Below are 16441 nucleotides of genomic sequence, written 5' to 3' on the forward strand. Positions count from 1 at the left end.
ATAACTACTTATCCTGTAACTCGCTTATCCTCATGTAAAGTACTCTGATACCTCCGGGTCTAGCCAGCGCTATATAAAACTTTGCAAATATAGAAACCTACTACAAAAGTTAAATTAGTATTCTAGGTGCACCACTACTGAGTGATACTACTTCTACATATATTATGTGTGTGGCTCTGTGACTGTATACTTGTGTGTATCGGTGTGTAAGTGGCTGGATGGGAGTATACATGGATGTGCGAGTGGCTTTACTGGTTAGTGAGTGGGTGTGTCAGTCGCTGTATGGATGAGTGGATGGTTGTTTGAGTGATTGTTTGGTAAAGTGAGTCGATGTGTGAGTGGCTGTATTGGAGAGTAGATGTGTGAATGGGGATTTAAGTGGTTGTGTATGTATGTGAATGCTTGAATGGGTGAGTGAGTGGCTGCATTAAAAGGCTGTATGGGTGAGTGAATGGGTGTGTGCGTGACTAGGTAAATAAGTGGGTGCATAAGTAGCTGTATGGGTGAGTGAGTGGCTTTACGGGTGAGTGAATGGTTGTGTGGGTAAGTGAATGGTTGTATGGGTGAGTGAGTGCCTCTGGAGGAGTGAGTGTGTATGTGAGTATGGGTATGGTTCTGGGAATGTGAGTAGTTGTATGGGTGTGTGAGTGGGCATACAAGAGGTTGTATTGAGGTGTGAGTGGTTCTGTGGATGATCTCAGCAGTGATGTCACTGACCATGTTGTGAGTGATGTAATATATGAGGTCATAAGCAGTGCATTGCAGCAGCGTAAGTTATAGTTAGCTCAGGTAACTATAACTGCTGAATTTCACTGGTTTTGTATGAGCGAAATGCAAGCCTAACTATAATGTTTTTTTGAGTGAATTTCTAAGGTTTTTAAAATTCTATTTCCTAATTATAACGATCCTGTAACCTTTGGTTTTTAAGTGAATTGCTATGTTTTTAACTAGTAGTTGCGTTTGCAGAGTGGTGGAGAAGGGGCTGGGCCTCTGACCAGCTCTTAGGAATCCAGCTGTAAGGGACTTACTGTAGATAACAGGAGGGCTTCTTGGCTCCCAAGGTCCCTCAGCATCCAAGAGGACTTCATCCTCCAAACAGTATTGTGCCAGGAGGCTCGTTTGCAGAGTGGTGGAGAAAGGTGCATGGCCTCTGAAGACCTCTCAGCAATCCCACTGTGTTGGACTTACTGAAGGTAATAGGAGGGCTTGTTGACCCCCAAGTACCCTCTGGAGCCAAGGGGACTTTGTCACCCCAAGCATCAGTATGCCAGGAAGCACGTCTGTAGAGTAGTGAGAAAGGGAGCGTGGTCTCTGACAACTTCTCAGCAATCCTGCTATGTGGGACTTACTGGAAATAACAGATGGGGTAGTTGGCCCCAAGGACCCTCCGCATCTAAGTGGACCTCTTCCCGAACCAGAAGAGCACCAGGAGGCACGTTATTAATGTTTGCCCCAGGTAGGCGGCGGTCCCCGGGGCTGCAGGGGAAGGGTCCGCGTAGGCCCTCACTCTCATTTCTGTGAATCCCCAGGGAGGTGGTGGTCTGCAGAGCTATTGTAAACCTGACAAGAGTCTTTCTGGAAGGTTCCCAGATACTTCTCAGGAGCAGAACAACGCCTTTTCCCAGTGCCTCCCAGAGACCCCCTCCACGCTCCCAAGGAATATTTCAAGAGAGAATGAAGGAAACCCCTGTCGGGGAAAGGGGATGGGGACAGAGAAGAGACAGTCTGGTCCTCTTGAAAATTATGTCTTCCAAACTGCTACTTCTAGAATTCTTCCTTCACAGTCATTAGAGATAGACACTAAAACAGATTAACACATTACTATAGTCTACAACTCTTTGTTATACATCTCTGAAAAATAAGTATATACACTGTCTAGACACCTTAAAATGTACCCTCAAGAGACTAGACTATTGCCTCTCTTCTTGCTTGGTTATATGTTTCTTATATATTCTCCACGGTAAGTGATGGTAGGAGTTGTGGAATAACCTAAGGGATTTTAAGTACTGAATAGTAAGAATATCTTATTTGCTGTGCTCTCTCTCTCTATATATATATATATGTTCAACCTAGTTTACACCTTAGGATTATTTTGTAATGTTTTTATATCTCCATCTTTTTTTTAGGTTCAGAAAAGAACACTGGATGCCCAGTTGAGAAACAAAATCTTTAGGGTAAGTGAAACTCCAACTGTAGACATTTCCTAGAGTTATCTTTTCTCAGTACATGCGTAACTGAACAAGACTGATTCTGAAGCGGTGAGTTAGTTGACACAGGAATTCTCCTCAGGAAATACTTCTGCCGATAAACCTCTGAAACAACTCTGGACTCCTCCTTCAGGTGATGCGAGAACCAACGAGTAGCAGAATACTAATGCTACCAACCGAACTGCGCAGCGAAATTCTCTATCTACACTAATCTAGAAAAGGCACGAATGCTGAAGCACTGCTGTTCTCCTGACGAGTTACGGTGAAGTGCGCAGTGCTGAAGGTGTGCGCGAGCTTCAAGCTATGCTCTGATCTTTGCGCTCACAGTCTGAAAACTGAAGCGCTAACCTGTTACTGGCAGCCATCTTGGGAAACGCATGCTTACCAACTCGGTCCAGGACAGCTTGTGATGTTTCCTCTGAATGCAAGGGGTGTTAACACACTTTTTCCTCCAGTTGGCAGAGATAACCCCGACCAACTGGTAGGTTTGTCTGCACTTCTGACCTTGATTCCTGACGAAACCCTAGGAGGGGGACCCTGTGTGCCCCCTCCTTTTCTAGCCCCCTCCTTTTCTAGCCCCCAATGCCCCTGGGACCTGGCCCATCTAGGGGCCAAATAAAAACAAGCATTAGAAATGCAATCGGGCTCGGATTTATTTGAGTTTGAGCTAATGGCATTGTAAATGCCAATGTCTTTTCGCCATGTGTTATGGAGTGTGTGCATGTGGTGTGTAGTGGAATTATGTGGGTTGGATTGTAATTTTACCAATGGTGGCATGCTGTCTTTTATATGAATATGTTTAAAAGTAAAGTGCACCATGCTGCAATTGCTTGGTGGAAAAGTGCACTTCCGGCTGGAGGTGTGTGTGCCTGGTGGAAGGGTGCACTGACGGCTGGTGGGTGTGTGCTTGGTAAAAGCGTGCACAGATGGCTGATGGTTGTTGGTGTTTGTGCATGGTGAAAGCATTCATTGACGGCTGGGGGTGTGTTGTTCTGTGTGTTGTATTCTGTGTACTGGTGAGTGTGTGGCGGTGAGCCTGGGGAGTGAGTGTGGTGGTGACTGTGTTGTGTTGTGTTGAGTGGTGACGAGTGTGTGGGGATGAGAGACTGAGGTGTGTGGTTTCTGTGTGCCTTATGTGTGTGTGGGGTGTGTGTGGTGTATGGGTCTATGGTGTGTGTGTGTGTGGTGTTTTCTGCACAATCACACACTGCCCCTACACATTCACACACTGCTCACCCGCACACTCCCAATGTCACCCTGCATAGTCACACACTGTTTATTCTGCACCTGCACTCACCGCCACTCTGCACTCACCGCCACTCTGCACACACCGCCACTCTGCACACACCGCCACTCTGCACACACCGCCACTCTGCACACACCGCCACTCTCCACTCACCGCCACTCTCCACTCACCGCCACTCTCCACTCACCGCCACTCTGCACACACCGCCACTCTGCACACACCGCCACTCTGCACACACCGCCACTCTGCACACACCGCCAGTCTGCATTCACCGCCACTCTGCAGTCACCGCCACTCTGCAGTCACCGCCACTCACCGCCACTCTGCACTCACTGCCACTCTGAACTCACCGCCACTCTGCACTCACCGCCACTCTGCATTCAACGCCACTCTGCACTCACCGCCACTCTGCACTCACCGCCACTCTGCAGTCACCGCCACTCTGCACTCACCGCCACTCTGCAGTCACCGCCACTCTGCAGTCACCGCCACTCTGCACACACCGCCACTCTGCACACACCGCCAGTCTGCACACACCGCCACTCTGCACACACCGCCATTCTGCAGTCACCGCCATTCTGCAGTCACCGCCACTCTGCAGTCACCGCCACTCTGCAGTCACCGCCACTCTGCAGTCACCGCCACTCTGCAGTCACCACCACTCTGCACTCACCGCCACTCTGCACGCACCGCCACTCTGCACTCACCGCCACTCTGCAGTCACCGCCACTCTGCAGTCACCGCCACTCTGCAGTCACCGCCACTCTGCACTCACCGCCACTCTGCACTCACCGCCACTCTGCACTCACCGCCACTCTGCAGTCACCGCCACTCTGCAGTCACCGCCACTCTGCAGTCACTCTGTACTCACCGCCACTCTGCAGTCACTCTGTACTCACCGCCACTCTGCAGTCACCGCCACTCTGCAGTCACCGCCACTCTGCAGTCACCGCCACTCACCGCCACTCTGCACTCACCGCCACTCTGCACTCACCGCCACTATGCAGTCACCGCCACTCTGCAGTCACCGCCACTCTGCAGTCACCGCCACTCTGCAGTCACTCTGTACTCACCGCCACTCTGCACTCACCGCCACTCTGCAGTCACCGCCACTCTGCAGTCACCGCCACTCTGCAGTCACCGCCACTCACCGCCACTCTGCACTCACCGCCACTCTGCACTCACTGCCACTCTGCACTCACCGCCACTCTGCAGTCACCGCCACTCTGCAGTCACCGCCACTCTGCAGTCACCGCCACTCTGCAGTCACCGCCACTCTGCACACACCGCCACTCTGCACTCACCGCCACTCTGCACTCACCGCTACTCTGCACTCACCTCCACTCTGCACTCACCTCCACTCTGCACTCACCTCCACTCTGCACTCACCACCACTCTGCAGTCACCGCCTCTGCAGTCACCGCCACTCTGCAGTCACCGCCACTCTGCAGTCACCGCCACTCTGCAGTCACCGCCACTCTGCAGACACCATGCAGTCACCGCCACTCTGCACTCACCGCCACTCTGCACTCACCGCCACTCTGCACTCACCGCCACTCTGCAGTCACCGCCACTCTGCACTCACCGCCACTCTGCAGTCACCGCCACTCTGCAGTCACCGCCACTCTGCACACACCGCCAGTCTGCACACACCGCCACTCTGCACACACCGCCATTCTGCAGTCACCGCCATTCTGCAGTCACCGCCACTCTGCAGTCACCGCCACTCTGCAGTCACCGCCACTCTGCAGTCACCGCCACTCTGCAGTCACCGCCACTCTGCAGTCACCACCACTCTGCACTCACCGCCACTCTGCACTCACCGCCACTCTGCAGTCACCGCCACTCTGCAGTCACCGCCACTCTGCAGTCACCGCCACTCTGCACTCACTGCCACTCTGCACTCACCGCCACTCTGCACTCACCGCCACTCTGCAGTCACCGCCACTCTGCAGTCACCGCCACTCTGCAGTCACTCTGTACTCACCGCCACTCTGCAGTCACTCTGTACTCACCGCCACTCTGCAGTCACCGCCACTCTGCAGTCACCGCCACTCTGCAGTCACCGCCACTCACCGCCACTCTGCACTCACCGCCACTCTGCACTCACCGCCACTATGCAGTCACCACCACTCTGCAGTCACCGCCACTCTGCAGTCACCGCCACTCTGCAGTCACTCTGTACTCACCGCCACTCTGCACTCACCGCCACTCTGCAGTCACCGCCACTCTGCAGTCACCGCCACTCTGCAGTCACCGCCACTCACCGCCACTCTGCACTCACCGCCACTCTGCACTCACTGCCACTCTGCACTCACCGCCACTCTGCAGTCACCGCCACTCTGCAGTCACCGCCACTCTGCAGTCACCGCCACTCTGCAGTCACCGCCACTCTGCACACACCGCCACTCTGCACTCACCGCCACTCTGCACTCACCGCTACTCTGCACTCACCTCCACTCTGCACTCACCTCCACTCTGCACTCACCTCCACTCTGCACTCACCACCACTCTGCAGTCACCGCCTCTGCAGTCACCGCCACTCTGCAGTCACCGCCACTCTGCAGTCACCGCCACTCTGCAGTCACCGCCACTCTGCAGACACCATGCAGTCACCGCCACTCTGCACTCACCGCCACTCTGCACTCACCGCCACTCTGCACTCACCGCCACTCTGCACTGACCGCCACTCTGCACTCACCGCCACTCTGCACTTACCGCCACTCTGCACTCACCGCCACTCTGCACTCACCGCCACTCTGCAGACACCATGCAGTCACCGCCACTCTGCACTCACCGCCACTCTGCAGTCACCGCCACTCTGCACTCACCGCCACTCTGCACTCACCGCCACTCTGCACTCACCGCCACTCTGCACTCACCGCCACTCTGCACTTACCGCCACTCTGCACTCACCACCACTCTGCAGTCACCGCCTCTGCAGTCACCGCCACTCTGCAGTCACCGCCACTCTGCAGTCACCGCCACTCTGCAGTCACCGCCACTCTGCAGACACCATGCAGTCACCGCCACTCTGCAGTCACCGCCACTCTGCAGTCACTCTGCACTCACCGCCACTCTGCACTCACCGCCACTCTGCAGTCACCGCCACTCACCGCCACTCTGCACTCACCGCCACTCTGAACTCACCGCCACTCTGAACTCACCGCCACTCTGCACTCACCGCCACTCTGCACTCACCGCCACTCTGCAGTCACCGCCACTCTGCAGTCACTCTGTTCTCACCGCCACTCTGTACTCACTGCCACTCTGCACTCACCGCCACTCTGCACTCACCGCCACTCTGCTCTCACCGCCACTGTGCACTCACCGCCACTCTGCAGTCACCGCCACTCACCGCCACTCTGCACTATCCGCCACTTACCGCCACTCTGCACTCACCGCCACTCTGCAATCACCGCCACTCTGCAGTCACGGCCACTCTGCACACACTGCCACTCTGCACTCACCGCCACTCTGCAGTCACCGCCACTCTGCAGTCACCACCACTCTGCACTCACCGCCACTCTGCACTCACCGCCACTCTGCAGTCACAGTCACTCTGCAGTCACTGCCACTCTGCACTTACCACCACTCTGCACTCACCTCCACTCTGCACTCAACGCCACTGCAGTGACCGCCACGCTGCAGTCACCGCCACGCTGCAGTCACCGCCACGCTGCAGTCACCGCCACGCTGCAGTCACCGCCACTCTGCAGTCACCGCCACTCTGCACTCACCCTGCACTCACCGCCACTCTGCACTCGCCGCCACTCTGCACTCAATGCCACTCTGCACTCACCGCCACTCTGCACTCACCGCCACTGCAGTCACCGCCACTCTGCAGTCACCGCCACGCTGCAGTCACCGCCACGCTGCAGTCACCGCCACTCTGCAGTCACCGCCACTTTGCAGTCACCGCCACTCTGCACTCACCGCCACTCTGCACTCACCCTGCACTCACCGCCACTCTGCACTCACCGCCACTCTGCACTCACCGCCACTCTGCAGTCACCGCCACTCTGCAGTCACCGCCACTCTGCAGTCACCGCCACTCTGCAGTCACCGCCACTCTGCAGTCACCGCCACTCTGCACACACTGCCACTCTGCAGTCACCGCCACTCTGCAGTCACTCTGCACTCACCGCCACTCTGTAGTCACTCTGCACTCACTGCCACTCTGCAGTCACTCTGCAGTCACCGCCACTCTGCAGTCACCGCCACTCTGCAGTCACCGCCACTCTGCACTCACCGCCACTCTGCACTCACCGCCACTCTGCAGTCACTCTGTACTCACGCCACTCTGCAGTCACCGCCACTCTGCAGTCACCGCCACTCTGCAGTCACCGCCACTCACCGCCACTCACCGCCACTCTGCACTCACCGCCACTCTGCACTCACCGCCACTCTGCAGTCACCGCCACTCTGCACACACCGCCACTCTGCACTCACCGCCACTCTGCACTCACCGCCACTCTGCAGTCACTCTGTATTCACCGCCACTCTGCACTTACCGCCACTCTGCAGTCACCGCCACTCTGCAGTCACCGCCACTCTGCACTCACCGCCACTCTGCACTCACCGCCACTCTGCAGTCACTCTGCACTCACCGCCACTCTGCACTCACCGCCACTCTGCACTCACCGACACTCTGCAGTCACCGCCACTCTGCAGTCACCGCCACTCTGCACGCCTCATGACCCACGAGCAACAAAGACAGACGTAAACACACTCACAGCAGACGACTTCCGCATTCTTAATGAGGTAACAAGCAATGGAAAGGATGTATGAATGCAGCCTTGTGCTGATGAGCCTGGAGGCATCGCCTGGAAAAACCAAAAAGTTTACTAATATTCTATATTGATTTTACAGGTGACAAAACGTAATTATTAGTACAATTTTTAAAGCAGACACATGCAAACACACAAATTGTATTGCCGTATTCCAATTCAAACTCAAAAGAAGAATGGAAAGTTAAGTGATAGACCTCTGCTACCAGCGCCTAACCCACTGAGCTAGCAGCACTGAGTGTCTGGCAGCAGAGCAGAGGTGAGGCTGAGGCTGCAGTGCAGAGCGAGCCAGCGCACGGAGCGCTGCTGAATGGTGAACGCGCCCGGCCGTCTGCATTCACTTAACGAGGCACCCTGACAGCTCCTAATTTTTATTTATGGACGCCCGTGCGCGAAACCTCAGAGAAAATGCCCACAATGGCGGACGCAAATCACATAAAGCCTATCGCGTCAAGGCTACTACAAAGACAGCACAGCGAAGACGAATCACTATGCAGATGCCATAAAACAGCCACGCGCACTAAGGAATGTTTGGAATGTTTCTGGCCAGAGCCCTAAAGAAACCTTTTTTTTATTTTTATAAAAATAGAGCTCGAAGCTCCGCCCCACTTCGTGGTGACGGAGGCCGAGCCCTAAAAAGCGCAGGAGACCACGTTTTTTTAATCTTAAATACATTTGCGTATCCAGCTGTGGATTTTTCTGAGATTTGTGTTAGAAGGGGCAATCCCAGAGGTCGGGTTAAGTCTACCCAGCTCCTCCGTGACCCACCTCTCCCACCAATAATGCTGGGCCTTAGGAGAGATCTCTACCGGGTAAGACCTCAGGTAGTGAATCGTACACACGAGGACCACACCACACTTATGAACAGACACAACACCGAAGGGGTAGTTATGAACTTCTTTATAATCACGAAGAAAAGTAATATCACACTTATGTACAACGATCTGGAGATCGCAGAAAGTCTCAAGTCTTTAGGGAGGGGGTAGCGGGACAGTCTTAGGTTCGTAGCCCAGTGCGTAGCGTACCCTGCGCACAGCTCTCAATCCTCGAGCCGGGGGGATACGGGAGGTGGTGGTCGCACTGGTGATCCTAATCACTTGAGGATGGTTTTCTCGGGTTGGTAACTTCGATAGTCCAGCCGGACTAGAATGTTCCTCGAGCCGCGACCACATCAGCAGGGCTCAGAGGGTTCCGTAGATGTCTTCAAGATTCAAGCTCGAGCCGCGACGAGGTCAGCAGGACTCCTATGGTTCAGTTCCAAGAACGAGCCGCAACAGCGTCAGCAGGGCTCAAGAGTTCACGAGGTTCAGTCAGCCGCGATCAGATCAGCAGGGCTTCCTTGTCCAAGATACAACTGCCGCTAGTTGAGGGGCGGGACTTGATATAGTCCAGTGGCCCTTTGATGTCCGGACCCTTGCAGGCGGGGGTCCGAGGCTGTGGGGGGCGGTCCGTGGGTGAGGTCCGGCGGTTGGTTCTTTGATCCTTTTGAGGATGCGTCTGGGAATTCCCAGACGCCCAGCAGGTCTGGAGCCAGCACTCGGGAAGGCCAGAGGTGACATCGAAACTGGCCCTCAGGGGGGGAGACCAGAGGTGTGATCGAAACCAGTCTCTCCGGGGAGGCCGGAGGTGCCATCGAAACTCCTCGCCTTCTCTCACTAGGGTAGCCCTCACCCTCCCAACGGGGGCTGGCGCGTCTGGAGCCTACGCTGCGCTGGGGCTGGGGTCATGCTAGGCCCACGGCATCAGGGATCTCGTGAAGGGAAAATGGCTGCTGATGGGCCTATGGGGCCTTGCGGGATTGGGGCGTGCGGGCTGGAAGGGTGGCCGGGGACAGGCCGATGCGGGCAATGGCCGTTTGGTCGGACATGGGTAGGGCATCTAGGGATCTCTAGGTACGGAGCTGGGCTAACAGGGAGCTGAATCGCGGGGGGGAACCACGCCACGAGGCCGGGTCCAACACGCGTCCCCCCCCCAGCTGAAAGGCGGAGAGAACTACCCATCCCCTTGGGGGTTCTCTTCACTGAGGCGGAAGAAACGGGACAGGCCGTCAGAGTTGGCGTGGTCAACACCTGGCCGGTGCTCAACAGTGAAGTCCATCCCTTGGAGGGAGATGGACCATCGCAGCAATTTGGGATTCTCCCCTCTCATTTGCATTAGCCACCGGAGGGGTCGGTGGTCGGTTTGGACTCGGAAGTGAGTACCGAACAGGTAGGGCCTCAGCTTCTTCAGAGCCCAAACCACAGTGAAGGCCTCTCGCTCGATGGTGCTCCACCTTTGTTCTCGAGGGAGTAACCTCCGGCTAATGAAGGCCAGTGGCTGATCTAGGCCTTTCTCATTCAACTGGGACAAGACGGCCCGATGCCATGCTCGGATGTGTCCGTCTGGACGACGAACTCTTTGGAGTAGTCGGGGGCCTGCAACACAGGGGCAGTGCACATGGCGTGCTTCAGGGCTTCAAACGCCTCCTGGCAGGCGGGGGTCCAGTTAACCTTCTTCGGCTGGTTTTTGGAGGTCAATTCTGTGAGGGGCACTACAATGCTACCATATCCCTTTATGAACCTGCGGTAGTACCCCGTGAGCCCGAGGAACGCCTGCACCTCCGTTTGGGTGGAGGGGGCCTCCCAGGCCACGATCGCATCGATCTTGGGTTGGAGAGGTGCCATGAGGCCGCTGCCGACCTGATGCCCCAGGTAGACCACGGACGCCTGTCCGATTTGACACTTACTGGCCTTAATGGTGAGACCGGCTCTCTGTAGGGCTAACAAGACCTCCTGGTGGTGGAGGAGATGTTCAGGCCAGTGGGAGCTGAACACCGCAATATCGTCCAGATATGCGGCGCTGAATTCTTCCAATCCTGCCAGTACCTGGTTTACCAGTCTCTGGAAGGTGGTGGGGGCATTTTTCATGCCGAAGGGCATCACCCGGAAATGGTAGTGGCCATCCGGGTTGGAAAAGGCAGACCTCTCTCGGGCCCCTTTGGTCAGGGCGATCTGCCAGTAGCCACTGGTCAGATCGAAGGTGCTGAGGTATCGAGCAGACCCTAGGCGGTCAATGAGCTCGTCTGCTCGGGGAATGGGGTGAGCATCAGTTCAGGTGACGGCGTTGAGCCCGCGGTAGTCTACGCAGAACCTCAGCTCGGGAACAGCGCTGGGGGCGGCTGCCTTCGGAACCAGGACCACGGGACTGGCCCATGGGCTGTCAGAGGCCTCGCCCACTCCCAGGGCTAACATCTTGGAGACTTCAGCCTTGATGCAGGCTCGGACTCTGTCGGGAACGCAGTATGCCCTGTGCCGTACTGGAGGGCTGTCCCCGGTGTCCACATAGTGGACGCACCAACTGGTGACTCCGGGGATGAGGGAGAATAGGTCAGAGAACTGTTCCAACAACTGACGACAGTCTTCGCGCTGCTCGGGGGTGAGGGAGGGGGCGAGACTCACTCCCTCTACAGAGCCATCTTTTTCCTTCACGCACAAGAGATCGGGGAGAGGATCCGTCTCCTCTTCGGCTCCGTCGTCGATGGCGAGGAGGAAACTCAACTCGGACCGCACGAAGTGGGGTTTCAGCGGTTCACATGGAGAACCCGCAAGGGGTTCCTCGGGAACTGTACATCAACGAGGTAGGTAACCTGACTCTTCCGCTCCACCACTTTGAAGGGACCCGTCCACTTGTCCTGCAGGGCACAGGGTTCCACAAACTGTGGAACCCTGTCCACAGCAGGGACAGGGTTCCTGCTGTCCAGGTTGAAACTCGACCAGAGTGGCATTCTGGTCATACCACCTTTTAATTTTCTCTTGACTGGCTTCGAGGTTTGCCTCGGCCAGCTCTCGGAACTTCCGAGTCTGATTCCGAAGAGCCAGAATGTATCGAAACACATCCGGTGGGGGCTCCAAGGTCGTCGTCTCCCACCCTTCCTTGACCAGGCTGAGGGGTCCTCGGACGGGGTTGCCCGTAGAGCAGCTCGAAAGGGCTGAACCCCAGGGACTTCTGGGGGACTTCGCGGTATGCGAACAGGAGGCAAGGGAGGAGGACGTCCCACTTGCAACTCAGGGATTCCTCAAGGCCCATGATCATCCCCTTGAGGGTGCGGTTGAACCGCTCAACGAGGCCATTCCCCCGGGGATGGTACGGGGTGGTGAACTTGTACGTCACCCCGCACTGTTGCCAGAGAGACTTCATGTACTTGGAGATGAAGTTCGTCCCTCTGTCGCTCACTACTTCTCGCGGGAACCGCACCCGGGAGAAGAGCCCCATGAGGGCCCGCCCCACCACTGGGGCTATCACCGTTCGGAGGTGGATGGCTTCGGGGTATCGGGTGGCGTGATCCACCAGGACCAGAATGAACTGGTGTCCTAAGGGGCCCCACGATATCGATTCCCACCCGTTCAAAGGGGGTACTGACCACAGGGAAGGGTTGGAGGGGAGCCTTGCGTCGCCCTCCGCTCTTTCCGCTGGCCTAACACGTGGGGCAGGACCTGCAGTGGGCCTCCACATTGGAGCGCATGTGTGGCCAGTAGAAATGGGGGACCAGACGGTGGTTTGTTTTGTCTTGACCCAAGTGTCCCGCCAGGGATACATCGTGGGCCAGGTTCAGTAGGAATCCGAGGAAACGTAGGGGTATCACCAGCACTCGGGCTGACCCTAGTTCGGCGGATTTCTGTTCGCTATACAGTAGGCCATTTTCCCAATAAATGAGGTGGGAGCCGGACTGATCACCGGCAGCCTGGGCGGCGGCCTGCTGCCGCGGCCCCACTGGAGAGGGACACAAAGTCTGCTCCAGGCAGAATTCCTCTCGGGAGGGCCCCCCCTCTTGGTGCCACTGGACCAACTCTGGGAGATCGTCCGTGCTCGGGGCTGGCTCACCAGCTTGGTCCAAATGACCGGAGTCAGGGTCGTTGCTTTCACCGGGAAAGAGGTCAAGGCCTTCCGTCTGCCCGCCACCCTCTGGTTCGGCGGGAACGGGGGGAGGTAATTCGGTAGTCACCTCCTCGGGGGCGGCCACCCGTGCCGCCATGGACCGGGTGGTCACGCAGGCCCACTCGGGTAGGCCCACCATCTCGAGGTGAGTCTTGCGCTCTACTTGCTTCCAGGGGGAGCTCTCTAGATCGTTACCGAGGAGACAGTCCACGGGCATGTCGGTGCGGACTGCAACTCGTAACTCTCCAGAGACGCCCTCCCATTCGAATGGGACCTGAGCTATCTTACAGGTGCGGACGGAATTGTCCGCGGAGATCACTCTGCAGGAGGCACGGGGTACTATCTGGTCTGGGGTGACTAGGTGCTCTTTCACAGCAGTGATACTGGCCCCGGTATCTCGGAGAGCTCCTATGCGGAACCCGTTGACAGTCACCTGCTGTCGGTACTTCTCGGTGTTGTCTGGCAGGAAGGTTCCGGGGACCATTTCTCTATCCCCCAGGGAAACTAAGGTCATGGCTGCTGGTTCCCACCCCTCCGGGTCCTCTAGCTCCTCTTCCTCTTCTAGGGCTACGTTGGCGAGGTGGCGCGCAGGGGGACCTGCAGCAGGGGACTTCTTGAGCAGGGGGCAGTTGGGGTCATTGGCGTAGTGCCCTGTTTGGTTACATCTGTAGCAGGCTGTGGCTATTCTGGGTCCTGACCTAACAGGAGGGAATCCGGCCCTGCCGTCGGGCGGGTAGGTCCCTAGCTGGTTCCTAGGGGGACTGCGAGGAGGCCCTGTCTGGGGACCCCTCTGTCTATTCTGATTCCCCCCGCCCCTCTGACGTGGCTTTTCTTGCTTGTTTCGGTTGTAGTCTCCCACTGGGTTTCGTGGGAGTCTGGTGTTCACCCAATGGTCAGCCTCGACAGCCAACTTCCGGGGGTCAGCCAACTTGCTCTCGAGAAGGTGCTGTTTAAGTTCTATGAAGCAATTGTTTGATAGATGTTCATAGGCGATGAGGTCTACCAGACCTTCGAAGGTGGTCACTTTGCTGCCCTTGATCCCCCCGTCCAAAGCTCGGCTGTAGAAATTCACATATTCCACCCATGTGGTACCAGGTATCTTTCTGCAGTCTCAAAATCTCTGTCTGTACATTTCTGGGGTGAGCCCATAGCGAGCCATGAGGGCGTCCTTCATGTGGGTGTAGGAGTTCACAACGGCGGAGGGCAGATCCAGCAGGGTATCTCTCCCTTCACTGAGGAAGCGGCCCCATAATCCGGCCCCCCAATCCTTCTCAGGTACTCGATGGGCGGTCATGGCGACCTCGTACGCTTTGAACCACTGCTGGTTATCGTCGTTCTTGTAGTATTCCTTCACCACATCCTTGGGGCTGTGTACTTTGGGTTCGATTGGGGGAGCAGGGTCTCTGTTCCCCGGGGGTCGGGTCTCTTCGTTCCGGGCTTTAATCTCGAGCTCTTCCAAGCTGCGCTCGTGTTCGAGCTGGAGCTTCTTCCCCTCGTGCTCTCGCTGGAGCTTCTTTTCTTCTAGCTCCCGCTGGAGCTTCTTTTCTTCTAGCTCTCGCTGGAGCTTCTTGTCTTCCAATTCTCCTTGCAGCCGTAACTGCTCGATGGCTAGTTTCTGTTCTGCCAGCTTGAGTTCACCTTCGATTTTAAGTCGGGCCAGTTCCAACTCGTGGTTTCGGTTGCGCTCTCGGTCTGCCATTTCTTCTATCAACAGACCTCTCTCTGTGCTGGCATTTCGGGGCAGGGAGTCGACTCCCTCTTCCCTCGGGCCGTCAGTTTCGGTCGGCGGCTCTTCCTCTCCAATGTTTCCTTCAGTCGTGGGGAGAGGGGCCCTGGCTTCTACCCAGGCCGTCGGCGACTTCTGGAAGTCGTCTTTGGTGCTCAACCCAGTGGTAGCGATGCGGAAATCTTTACAGAATTGTTTTTATTCCTTGTGGGTGTAATCTTCCAGCTTTTCTTTCTGAAATGCGTTTTTTTCGTTGGTTCCTATGAGACTCATGGTTGGTCTTGTTCGGGTGGTGTGTCAGTCGCTTTACTGTACGATTCTAGGCGTAGGCTCTTATCCCGTCGCTTGCCACCAATGTTAGAAGGGGCGATCTCAGAGGTCGGGTTAAGTCTACTCAGCTCCTCCGTGACCCACCTCTCCCACCAATAATGCCGAGCCTTATGACAGATCTCCACTGGGGAAGACCTCAGGTAGTGAATCGTACACACACCACACTTATGAACAGACACAACACCGAAGGAGTAGTTATGAACTTCTTTATAATCACGAAGAAAAGTAATATCACACTTATGTACAACGATCGGGAGATCGCAGAAAGTCTCAAGTCTTTAGGGAGGGGGTGGCGGGACAGTCTTAGGTTCGTAGCCCAGTGCGTAGCGTACCCTGCGCACAGCTCTCAATCCTCGAGCCGGGGGGATACAGGAGGTGGTGGTCGCACTGGTGATCCTACTCACTTGAGGATGGTTTTCTCGGGTTGGTAACTTCGATAGTCCAGCCGGACTAGAATGTTCCTCGAGCCGCGACAGCATCAGCAGGGCTCGCTCTGGAGGAAGTTCGGGAGGAGCCGCGACCACGTCAGCAGGGCTCAGAGGGTTCCGTAGATGTCTTCAAGATTCAAGCTCGATCCGCGACGAGGTCAGCAGGGCTCCGATGGTTCAGTTCCAAGAACGAGCCGCGACAGCAGGGCTCAAGAGTTCACGAGGTTCAGTTAGCCGCGATCAGATCAGCAGGGCTTCCTTGTCCAAGATACAACTGCCGCTAGTTCAGGGGCGGGCCTTGATATAGTCCAGTGGCCCTTTGATGTCCGGACCCTTGCAGGCGGGGGTCCGAGGCTGTGGGGGGAGGTCCGTGGGTGAGGTCCGGCGGTTGATTCTTTGATCCTTTTGAGGATGGGTCTGGGAATTCCCAGACGCCCAGCAGGTCTGGAGCCAGCACTCGGGGAGGCCAGAGGTGACATCGAAAATGGCCCTCAGGGGGGGAGACCAGAGGTGTGATCGAAACTAGTCTCTCCGGGGAGGCCGGAGGTGCCATCGAAACTCCTCGCCTTCTCTCACTAGGGTAGCCCTCACCCTCCCAACGGGGGCTGGCGCGTCTGGAGCCTATGCTGCGCTGGGGCTGGGGTCATGCTAGGCCCACGGCATCAGGGATCTCGGGAAGGGAAAATGGCTGCCGATGGGCCTATGGGCCATGCGGGTTTGGGGCGTGCGGGCTGGAAGGGTGGCCGGGGACAGGCCGATGCGGGCAATGGCCGTTTGGTCGGACATGTGTAGGGAAGCTA

General features: G+C 56.4%; 1 protein-coding gene across 3 annotated transcripts in view; it reads left to right on the top strand.

Annotated features, from left to right (window-relative positions):
- The window catches only part of LOC147689514 (uncharacterized), a 175726-nt gene that overhangs the window by 18148 nt on the left and 141137 nt on the right, over positions 1-16441 (top strand). For all 3 annotated transcript variants that reach the window (XM_086936902.1, XM_086936901.1, XM_086936903.1), the window contains exon 3: positions 2127-2174. The gene's annotated coding sequence lies outside the window, so the exon portion shown is untranslated. The remainder of the gene's footprint in view (positions 1-2126; positions 2175-16441) is intronic.

The sequence above is a fragment of the Lissotriton vulgaris genome, chromosome 9, assembly GCF_964263255.1.
Source record: "Lissotriton vulgaris chromosome 9, aLisVul1.2, whole genome shotgun sequence".
NCBI lineage: Eukaryota > Metazoa > Chordata > Amphibia > Caudata > Salamandridae > Lissotriton > Lissotriton vulgaris.